This window comes from Octodon degus, unplaced genomic scaffold (genome assembly GCF_000260255.1).
Source record: "Octodon degus isolate 3935 unplaced genomic scaffold, OctDeg1.0 scaffold00456, whole genome shotgun sequence".
Lineage (NCBI taxonomy): Eukaryota > Metazoa > Chordata > Mammalia > Rodentia > Octodontidae > Octodon > Octodon degus.
In genome coordinates, this window is record NW_004525032.1 from 168,991 (window position 1) to 178,713 (window position 9,723).

Sequence of the window (9,723 nt, forward strand, 5' to 3'; positions counted from 1 at the left end):
TTTTTTTTTTTTTGCGGTACTGGGGATTGGACTCAGGACCTTGCACTTGCCAGGCAAGCACTTATTCTGCTGAGCTATCTCCCCAGCCATCCTTTGTCTTTTATTCTTTGCGTTGTCAGGCTGCTGGAATTAAATCAGAAAAAGACCATCATACAACCAAAATTTTTTGTTTTTATTTATTTTTTAAAAGATTAGGACTAAATTTGGCTTACTTTGGCCTCAAAGGCACAGTCCTCCTGTCCTTACTCCCAGTCTCCCACTGACAGAGATTACAAATATGCCAACTATCCCCAATGATCCCTAATCCTTTAGTCATTTTTTTGAATTTTTTTTTTTTAAATGTATAAGAAGTTCACAACAAGAGCCCCACCAGGGGGCGCGGCCGGCTGGCATGTGGTGCTGGGGGATTGAACCGCAGTCCCTGTGCTTTGCCAAGCTTGTTCCAAGTAGGTGCTTTAGACCACTGAGCCATCTCTCCAGTCCCTCCTTTCACACTTAGAGAAAAACTTCATGGTGAAAATATTGATGGAGGTGACACAGGCCAAGAAAAGACCTGATCTAGAGATTGTTTGTTCTTGTCTTTTTCCTTCTTCTTTTATGTCATACAGAAAATGAAATCACTCCTTTACACAGAGCTGCATATCCTGCCCTTATTTTATATTTTCTATAATTTTGAGACAATAATAAAATGACTTATTGTGTTACTAGCATCCCAGTCCAGGCTCGGACATGCAATCCTCCTGCCTCAGCCTCCCAGTGTTGGGATACCAGGCCTGTGCCTCTGCGCCTGGCTTCATTTTAAAAACAGGGCCTCTCTATGCAGACTGGGCTGACTTGAGCTGGAATCCTGCCTCAAGCTCAGGGGTGCTGGGCCTTTTTGAAAGATTCATTGAAGGTTCAGCTCCATGTTGCTGGAGGTAGTGCTGGGCTGGGTGACTCCTGGCTCCTAAGTTGAAGAGGGAGACACAGGAGAGGCTGGATGGCCAGCGGGGCACAGGGCCAGAAGATGATGGTTTTGTGGCTGCACAGCAGTTAGAATGAGGTCACTGTGTGGGAAAAGGGGCTCAAGGCCAGGCCATCTCCTCAGGTTTGCTGGCGGAAAGGAAGCTGCCTGCAGGGCTCTCTCCCATGCCGCCCTCACCTGGGCCCCGAGGCACACGCAGCTGCAGAAATCACCACAGCACAGGCACCCAAGATGCACACAGCAAAGCCCGGGGACCTCTTTACATGTTGTTTTTATGATTTGGGGATGAAGAGGGTGACAAAGTCAAACAAGGTGATTGAGGTTGAGAGAAGCCTCAATTCCCCCCCACACCCCACACAGGGGTCTGGAATTCACGCTCACCGGAGTTCCACACCTCTCAGCATCAGCTCTCCTGGGAGGAAAGTGGCCAAAGGGGGATTCTCTGCCCAGACTGAAGGCTGTCCTGGTTAGGAGAAGAAAGGGGCAGAGAGTTAGGAGGGAGGACACAGAGACCTCTAGTGTGTGCCAACCAGTGTGACCAATTGCAACATCTACCTGTCCAGTGCTGTGCATCAGAGTGAGGTGGCAAGCCTTGGGCACGTCTTATCCTGCATGACCACCAGTCCTGCAGGTCATACCTGGGAGAGGGAATAAAGATGAACCCAGGACATGCAGAAAAGTTTGGACGTTCACACTGACGGCTGTCCCTGAAATGGAAGATTTAGACTGTCAGGGAGATTCCTCGAAAGGATTTACCAGGCAGAATTGTAACAGTACATGCTCAGGAGTAGGGTGTGGGCGTTGGGCAGTGAGCTGCACTACTTCCTGGCAGTGAAAACATTCATGCTCCTCTTGAGTTGGTGGAAACTCCAAGAAAAGATGGCCCAACATTTCCAAAAGGAACTGCCCATTTTATAAGAATGAGTTCACTTTTTCCTTTGGTAACATGTTCTTTGGGGTTTTTTAAAATTGTTTTGTATTAATTTGTTTGCTTGTTTTTGTACAGGGTCTCACTACTCAGCTCTAACTGGCAGTGATACTCCTAATTTCAGCCTCCCCAGTGCTGATATTACAAGTGTGTGCCACCACACCCAGACTCCCCTGCAGGCTGAGCACACCTGGGGCGGGGCTGGCACACATGTGGTGCTAGGTATCGAACCCCGGTCCCTGTGATTGCCTAAGGTGCTTCCTTGTGCTTGCCTACCTATCTCACTTGCCCATGCTTTTTCTAAAAAAAAAAAACCAAAACAAAAAAAACTGTTTTTTCTTTTTTTGTTTTGTTTTGCAGAACCAGGGATTCAACTCAAGCCCTTGCGCTTGCCAGGCAAGCACTTATTCTACTGAGCATCTCCCTGGTGCTTGGCCCATGCTTTGATAACATGTTAATAAGCATTTTTTGAATTCTTTCAATGAGCTCTTTTGTCTTAGGATCAGGTTGCTGCACTTTATTAGGCCAATTTATAGAGCTACAATATTCTGAGGAATTTGGTATGAAGGGTCAAAAAGGAATAAAGCATTACGGGTTTTCAAGGGAATGCTGGTGTGGACCACTTGGGGAACTTGGACTGGATCCCAGCATTTGCAGTCTTTTTACTTATTAGTACAAGTTTATGGTGAAAAACCATTTCATTCCCAGTGAGCATATAGATGATAGACAGATAGTAGATAGATAGACAGATAGATAAACAGACAGACAGATAGATAGAATAAGATGAAGATATCAAGGGAGACATTAATTCTTATCCATAGTCCTACCTTCTGCTCCCACCTTCATCCATCTCTTGGTCTCCTCACAATTGACCAAAGCTCTTTCCTCCTGGTGACTGTAATCTGTCTTTTTGGTGCTCTTTTTTGTATTCTAACTTTCTTCTATGAGAAATCCTATAATATTCATGTTCATGTGTCTGATTTTGTACCTTAGCATAATCTCAAAGTACATTCTTTTTCCCAAAATGACTTCTCTTTGGTAGAGGACTTGTGTATAGATTGTACTTTTCCCTCTGCTGATGGACATACAGGGTGGCTCCAAGATTCAGCTACTATGCCTTTTTTTTTTTTTTTTTTTTTTTTGTGGAACTGGGTATTGAACTCAGGCCCTTGCGCTTGCCAGGGAAGTACTTATTCCACCGAGCCATCCCCCTGGCTCCGATTCAGCTACTGTGAAGTGTGCTGCTGTAAGCACAGATATGCACACATCATTGTCTCCACTCTTCACAGAGATCCCTAAGTGGGGAAGAGCTGTGTAAATGAAATTTCTACTTTTGACTGTTTTGAGGCTCTCTGCACCCATTTCTACAGTGACTGTAAGGCTTGGAGGATGATGATGACTTCAGCTTTTGGTGCCCTTCTGTTTGAGGGAAGAGGCTGTTTGTTCCTCAGTCACCTCCTAGAGATGCATATGTCACAAGCTTCTGTGCCAGTTAAATCACTCAGGTAACTGCTCCCATAAGGAAAGCTCCTTACATCAGGGCTGTCAACATCTGGTCCTTGCGATCAGGCCTACAACAGAACATTGTTCTATAGTTTTCACACAAAAGTGAACAAGAACATCTCATTTTCCTGGGGCTTAAAGCAAGGTGGCTCGATTTAAAATCTGACAGATGTTGAGCGTACTCTCTGGAGAGTCTACTAGGAGGACCTGAAATTTGAGTACTCTTCCTCCAGTGAGCTCCTGCTGTCCTTTGATTTCAAGAACATTCTGAACTGACAGGAGGTTTTGAACTCCAGTGATTGTGCTCTAGGCGATTTAGTGAACTTGTCAACGAGGGGTGCTGTGGCAGCCACATGCCATATACATTCACATGACACAGCATCTAATTGTTTAAAAATGAAAACCACAGGTTAGCTTACAGGCTTCGCGTAAGGACCCGCAGTGTGATGCCCTGCTTTCCAGCTAGACGCAGGATAAATGGCCTACCTACATCAGGAATTCCGAAAAGGAACAGACAACAACCAGTTTAATCTGAGAATCAACAAATTGGTTAATAGGCCTAAGTGTGGCCTTATAGAGACATGGAGTTATGAGTCCAAATCTAGGAATCCAGATTTTCAACGTGCAGCTCTCTGTAGGAATGCCCTGGGCTGCCTTTGACTGTGCTGGCTCTAGTTCTAAAAGCACGTCCTTTATTTCATGGATAAGACCTCATTTCCTGGGCTTCTAATATGTTCTAAGCATTTTCCTTTTGGGGAGGTATTTGAGCCTTGTATGGGGCACTCAGTATGTTGTAGCCTTAAGAACTTTTTAAAAACTAAAGCACGTTCACAGTATCCAGGTTTGTAGACCTACAGGTAACATCTTCTAGATACAGGCATGGTGCTCCATTGAAAGAGATAAAAGCCTTAAGTGTTATCACCAGTGTGTCACATTGTGGTCAGCAATGTGTACAGGGTAGTTTGCAATATATCAGAATGGGTCCATCAGATATCATGAGTGAGGCTGTAAGGAGAGGCAGAGGAAGGCGTCCTTAGACACAGACAGAAAATGCCACGTCATTCCATTTACTATGTGATTTAAAATAGCATATGGCTTGGGAACCATCAGATGAGTACAGTCCCAGCTTCAGCACCGGCCCAGAAATGCTGGACAGGCTGGCAGTGCCCACTTGGGTTCAGCACCAGAATGGTGAGCATGGCACTGGCACTGGCAACCATTCATGATCTTGCCTAAGAAATTTAGAAATTAGAACCTGAAGTCCCCAATGGGTCTCTGCTTTACCAGAATATTGTTTATAAGGATAGATATTTGAGCTTAAAGAATACAAAGACATTGGTTACTGAGGGAGCTCAGTGGCATCAGTGTCTGCCTGGCAAGTACAAGGTCCTCAGTTCGATCCCCAGCACCACAACAAAGAGATAAATAAAAACTGAAGACAGACAACATGAACTGCCTTTCCTGGGGATTTAGTGTCCCAGACTCATGGTCCAATTCTGATGAAATTATTCTAATATATCTTAAATATATTTTCCATTAGATCTGATGTTCATGCTCCCAATAAGGGAGATAGGTTTTTTGTGTCAGAAAATTGTTTATGGCAAACGTGGAAAGCTCTCTTTCTGATAATGGGAAGGACATCTTGGGAGAGGTGGACAGGTGGAGTACAAGTGAGTTATCCATACTTCAGCTTGAAGTCACTGTAACGCACTTCCTCTTAGGAAGTGTTTTTTTGGGGGGAGGGGCTGGCTCTGGATGCCTTCAGGGCAGGTCTGATAAGGCTCAAGGACCTGGGGATCAAACCACAGCATCCTGATTGCTTTGTTTAAGCAGTCACTTGAACAACTGAGCTAATGGGCAGGCCCCCAACACTTGCTCCTAGGGATGCCGTGAACAACCTTCACAGCGCAGGGCAGAGGAGAAAGAGATCCAGAGGACAGGAGAGAAGAAGACAGTAAAACATTAATTTTTTCTGAAGGAAAATTAAAATTTCAGTTTCTCACAACAGGTGTCACCCAAGGCTCTGACAGAGTGATGTCCCTTCAATGAGAGGGCAGCCACCGTGGAGGCAGGTATCCTCTCCCTGTGCACATGAGGGCAGCTCTGCTCCCAGTGTTGGCCTTGTCTGCAGAGGAAGCACATGGCCTGGGACATGCCTTGCTCCTGCACTCTCTATGCCAGTATCCAAGTTCTCCACATCCATTGCAAACATCTGGTCCCCTACTGTCTCTCTTTCCGTGTGCAGTTTGGGGATTCTCTGAGCAGCAGGATTTCATTTTCTAATAATAAAGCAATTAATCGTGTCTGTTCTCACTGCATTCTTTTCCCTGGGTCTTGGGAGTGGTCTCTATTTTCTGCCTGTGGCTCACTAACCCAACAGCTACATTTGAAAGTTGATTAAGAAGGGTTTGTATGAAGACACAGGAGCTGCAACTGAATTTTCTTATATGCATTTGGTGAAAGACAGCCTCACACAGCGTGTAGCCAATATCCCTGTCCCTCCTCACAGTCAGTGTCCATATTAATAAATTTATGGACTATTCCAGGAGCTATCTCAGAAACAAGGCAGCTTTTCCTGCCTCATCTTGAGTAATTTCTGTAAACTTTCATAACTTACTGGCTTAATTGTGCATTTTCTTATTCCCACTAAAAGGTGTGTAAGCACCTCCTTGTGCTTCTCTAAACTTCACTTGAGTCTGATTTTGTCAATGAGGATCCTGCTGGGGGACAGTAGCTCTGCCCAGGGCCTTACTGTGACCCCAGGCAAGTTCTGTCACCAGCCTTAGCTTGGGGTCCTGCCCAGCATGAACTGTTTCTGCAGGGGAGCAACAGGTAGAAAATGATACTCAGAGAACATGCCCAGTCAGACCTTAAGCTAGAGTCCGAGTGGACTCTCATCCATGAAGTTGCTGTTTCTTTTCCAAAGTGATTCAGTTTATGATAACACTGAGCCATGTCATTTGTGAGATACAGTCTTATACTCTCAAAACACCTGGTACCTGCTGAGACTCCTGGAAGCTGCCCATATTAGGAGGCTCTGAGCCAGTTGAAGGGGAAGGGATGCTACTCCCTGTTACAGCCACAGAGCTGAGTCCTGCGCAAATGAGGGTAGGGAGGCTCATCAGGAGGTGGAAGGGAGGACATGGCTCTGGGCAGAGAGGCTGACCTGAGGCCTAAGCCTACCTCAGGGATCTCTGAGGCCTCTATGGGGTGCAGGATCTGTACTCATCACTGACAAGTTCTGTTTCTGTGGTGACTGGTTCTCTGGGCACATGGGCCAGACAGAACATAGAGGCAGAAGGCACAGAGCCACGCTGAGGGAGAAGCTTTAATTCAGAATTCTGAGTAGCTCAAGGGTCCTCAGTTCCCTAGTCAGCATCTCTCCATTGTAGATGTGTTAGCATCTCTCATGCCAAGCTGCAGCATGGGAAGGGAGCACAGTGAGAGCCTAGGTGTGTCCAGGCTGGTTCCCCCCTCTGGGACCCAGCCCTCTGCCTCCCTAGTCTGTGGACGTTGAGCCCCTGGGGTCTGCACCTGGGCATTCTGTAGATTCAGCTGTGCTGAGGAGACTCGAGAATGGCTCTTAGTGCACTAGGTGCTGGGCAACCTCTAGAAGCCACTTCAGTTTAAAAGAAAAAAATCTTATTTTTAAAGTTCCATTTTGCTTTGCTGGTTTCAAAATCCTTTTAAACATCCCAACATTTCATGCTAACACTGCAGTCTTCTGTGGGACTCGCCTGGTGCTCTCTTGTAGAACCTCCATAAGCTTTTAGCTTATCTGTGTTATTTATTGTTGGCTAATTCTCTTACTGCCCATGTACAGGCCTGACACCCACAGTGCATGTTTTGTGCCACTGTTTTTATTAAAGGTTTTGAAGAGAGTGATTTAAGTCTTCTTAGGAGGAAATGAGTGCACAGACATGACCACAGCAGTGGTGGATCCCGGCTCTGCTCTCCCAGCCCCCACCCCGGGTGTGGAAAGTCGCACAATTCTCTGTCTTTCATAAGTATTGCGTCAGTTGGTGCTTACTGGAGAGACACATTTAATACAAGATATACAAAAATAGAATGATTTACAACATCAGCTTACTATGGCTGCAGCCTCTGGCATGGGGAATGCAAAGGGCTGGCCCTGAGATATGAAGGATTCTGTCCCAAATCCACGGTTGTCTCCCTGTCTATCTGGATCAGGAGACTAAAGACCACACTGGACACTGTTTCCAGAGAGGTGCTGATGACCAGTGGCTAGCAGCAGCTCACAGGCACACACTGCAAGAATGACCCAGAACTGAAGAAACACCAAGTGTTGGAGCCCAAAGAGGCTTTAAATCCCTTGTGGCCAATGTCTTAAGCAGTTGTTTGTACCTGAATTACAGAATGCATTTTTGTGGTAGTGCTGTTACCTTACAACATCCCTTCTTCTTTGCAAATAATCGGATAACTCCACAATCTTTGATGCTTCCTCTCATTGACGTGGTGATTAAGCTAATACAGTAATGCAATGAGCCCACATTCAGCGGTACTGAAGATAACACCATACAGAGAATCCAGGGCACATCTTGACATGATTGTATTAATTCCTGTTTTACAGAGATGGGTCCTTAGCGCATGAGCATTCCTATAAATTAAGTCACTTGGATTTACTCCAGAGCACATGGGGGCAGTTAAATAGTTACAGACGGCTCGCTCAAGTAGCACTAAGAAACATGCAATCACTACTGTCCTTAGAACACAATTTAAAGGAAGCCCAGGCAGGACTGATCCTAGTCAGTCCACAGGACACCATGATGGTCTCAGGCCCCTAGGCACACATCTCCAGCTCTGGTCCTGTGAACACTGCATGAACAGGGAACAGTGGTGTCAGAAACAGCTTTCCAAACTGTCTTAAAGTGAGAAGCTACTGCTTCAGAAGCACAGGCCGAATACTCTGGATGCCCCTCAGCTCCACCTGATAGTCCCTCTGAGCTCACAGAGGCGCAATGTGTGCACATTCTTAACTATTTTAAGACTAATCAGGATCCTCAATATCAATGGGAAAATCTCCTTTTGGAAGGGCTGCAACCAAGGCCAAACCTTGTTCAATGAATGCACAAGGTGACTGTGCATTGGGGAGTGCAGTATGGGGAGGGAAGGCCTAAGTGTGCAAGGTGTCACAGTCACAACTGTCACTGTGTTGTGCCAGTCTTGCCTGGAGCTATAAACACTGTTGACACAGCTTTTCCCAACCAATTGAAGAATACACACATGACATCTTTATCATCCATAAAACATATGAAATGCTTCCTAAACAGCACAGAAAAATTTGCTTAAGATTGGAAGGACTTAAATAGTTCAACAGTAGGGCCGGCCAAATAGCTCAGTGGATTACAGTGCTTGAAAGCAGGCACAGGGGCCAGGGCTTCCTGGGATGGCCATGCCAGCCCGGCCTCCAGGGCATGATGAGATGGCAATTGAGACTGGGCATGGTGGCACACTCCTGTAATCCCTGCAATTGGGAGGCTGTAAACAGGTATATCTCTACAAGTTCAATCTAATAGTGAGACCCTGAACATCCTGTAGACCTTTCCCTAAAATAGAAAATAAATAAATAATTCCCAGTAAAAATTGGCAAGGGAGAGTGCTGGGAGCTCTGCATTCTATGGGCCAACATTAGTGCCCCTCTTTTTTTTTATTGTTTCATTTTTATTTTTTTTCCCATAATTTTATTGAGAAACAAATAGCAATGAGACAGTTTCAAGCCAAATTGGTAGGATAGTTTCAATAATTAACACATTGCATACCTTCTTCCTAGTGGTTATTTGCTGTAGAAGATGTGGACTTGATATCCTATTTACAAACACCATTAAAACAAATCTCTCTATTCATTAAGAGAATGTAACTATATATCTATCCTAACCACATTGAATACACAGATACAAAATGGACATTCATCTGTATCCCCTTCTTTTGTTAAGTTCGATCATTTAAATATTATAGGTGTGTAAACTCAGCAAAATATTCTAAAAGAGTTCAGGAGTCCATAATAGTATTGGGTCTTCCACTTCACTGGCAATGTCAGAAATTGTTGACCTGTGTCCCCTACAGCTCAACATAACAGCATGGCTTTACTTCTTATATTTCCTTTTTATACTTTTCTGCTGGATGGTTAAGACCAAGGTAAAGCAGGACCTATGCAACAAGAGTTGTAGCTTTTGGGCCTGATAAGGTCTGTGAAATCCCTTCAGGATTTATCCTGAGATCCTGTAGCTCAGATTGTACAACCTTTGTTAGTGTCACCCATGCAGATGAGTCACGGCCATTGCTTGGCCAAGGTTCTCTCTGTGAAAGC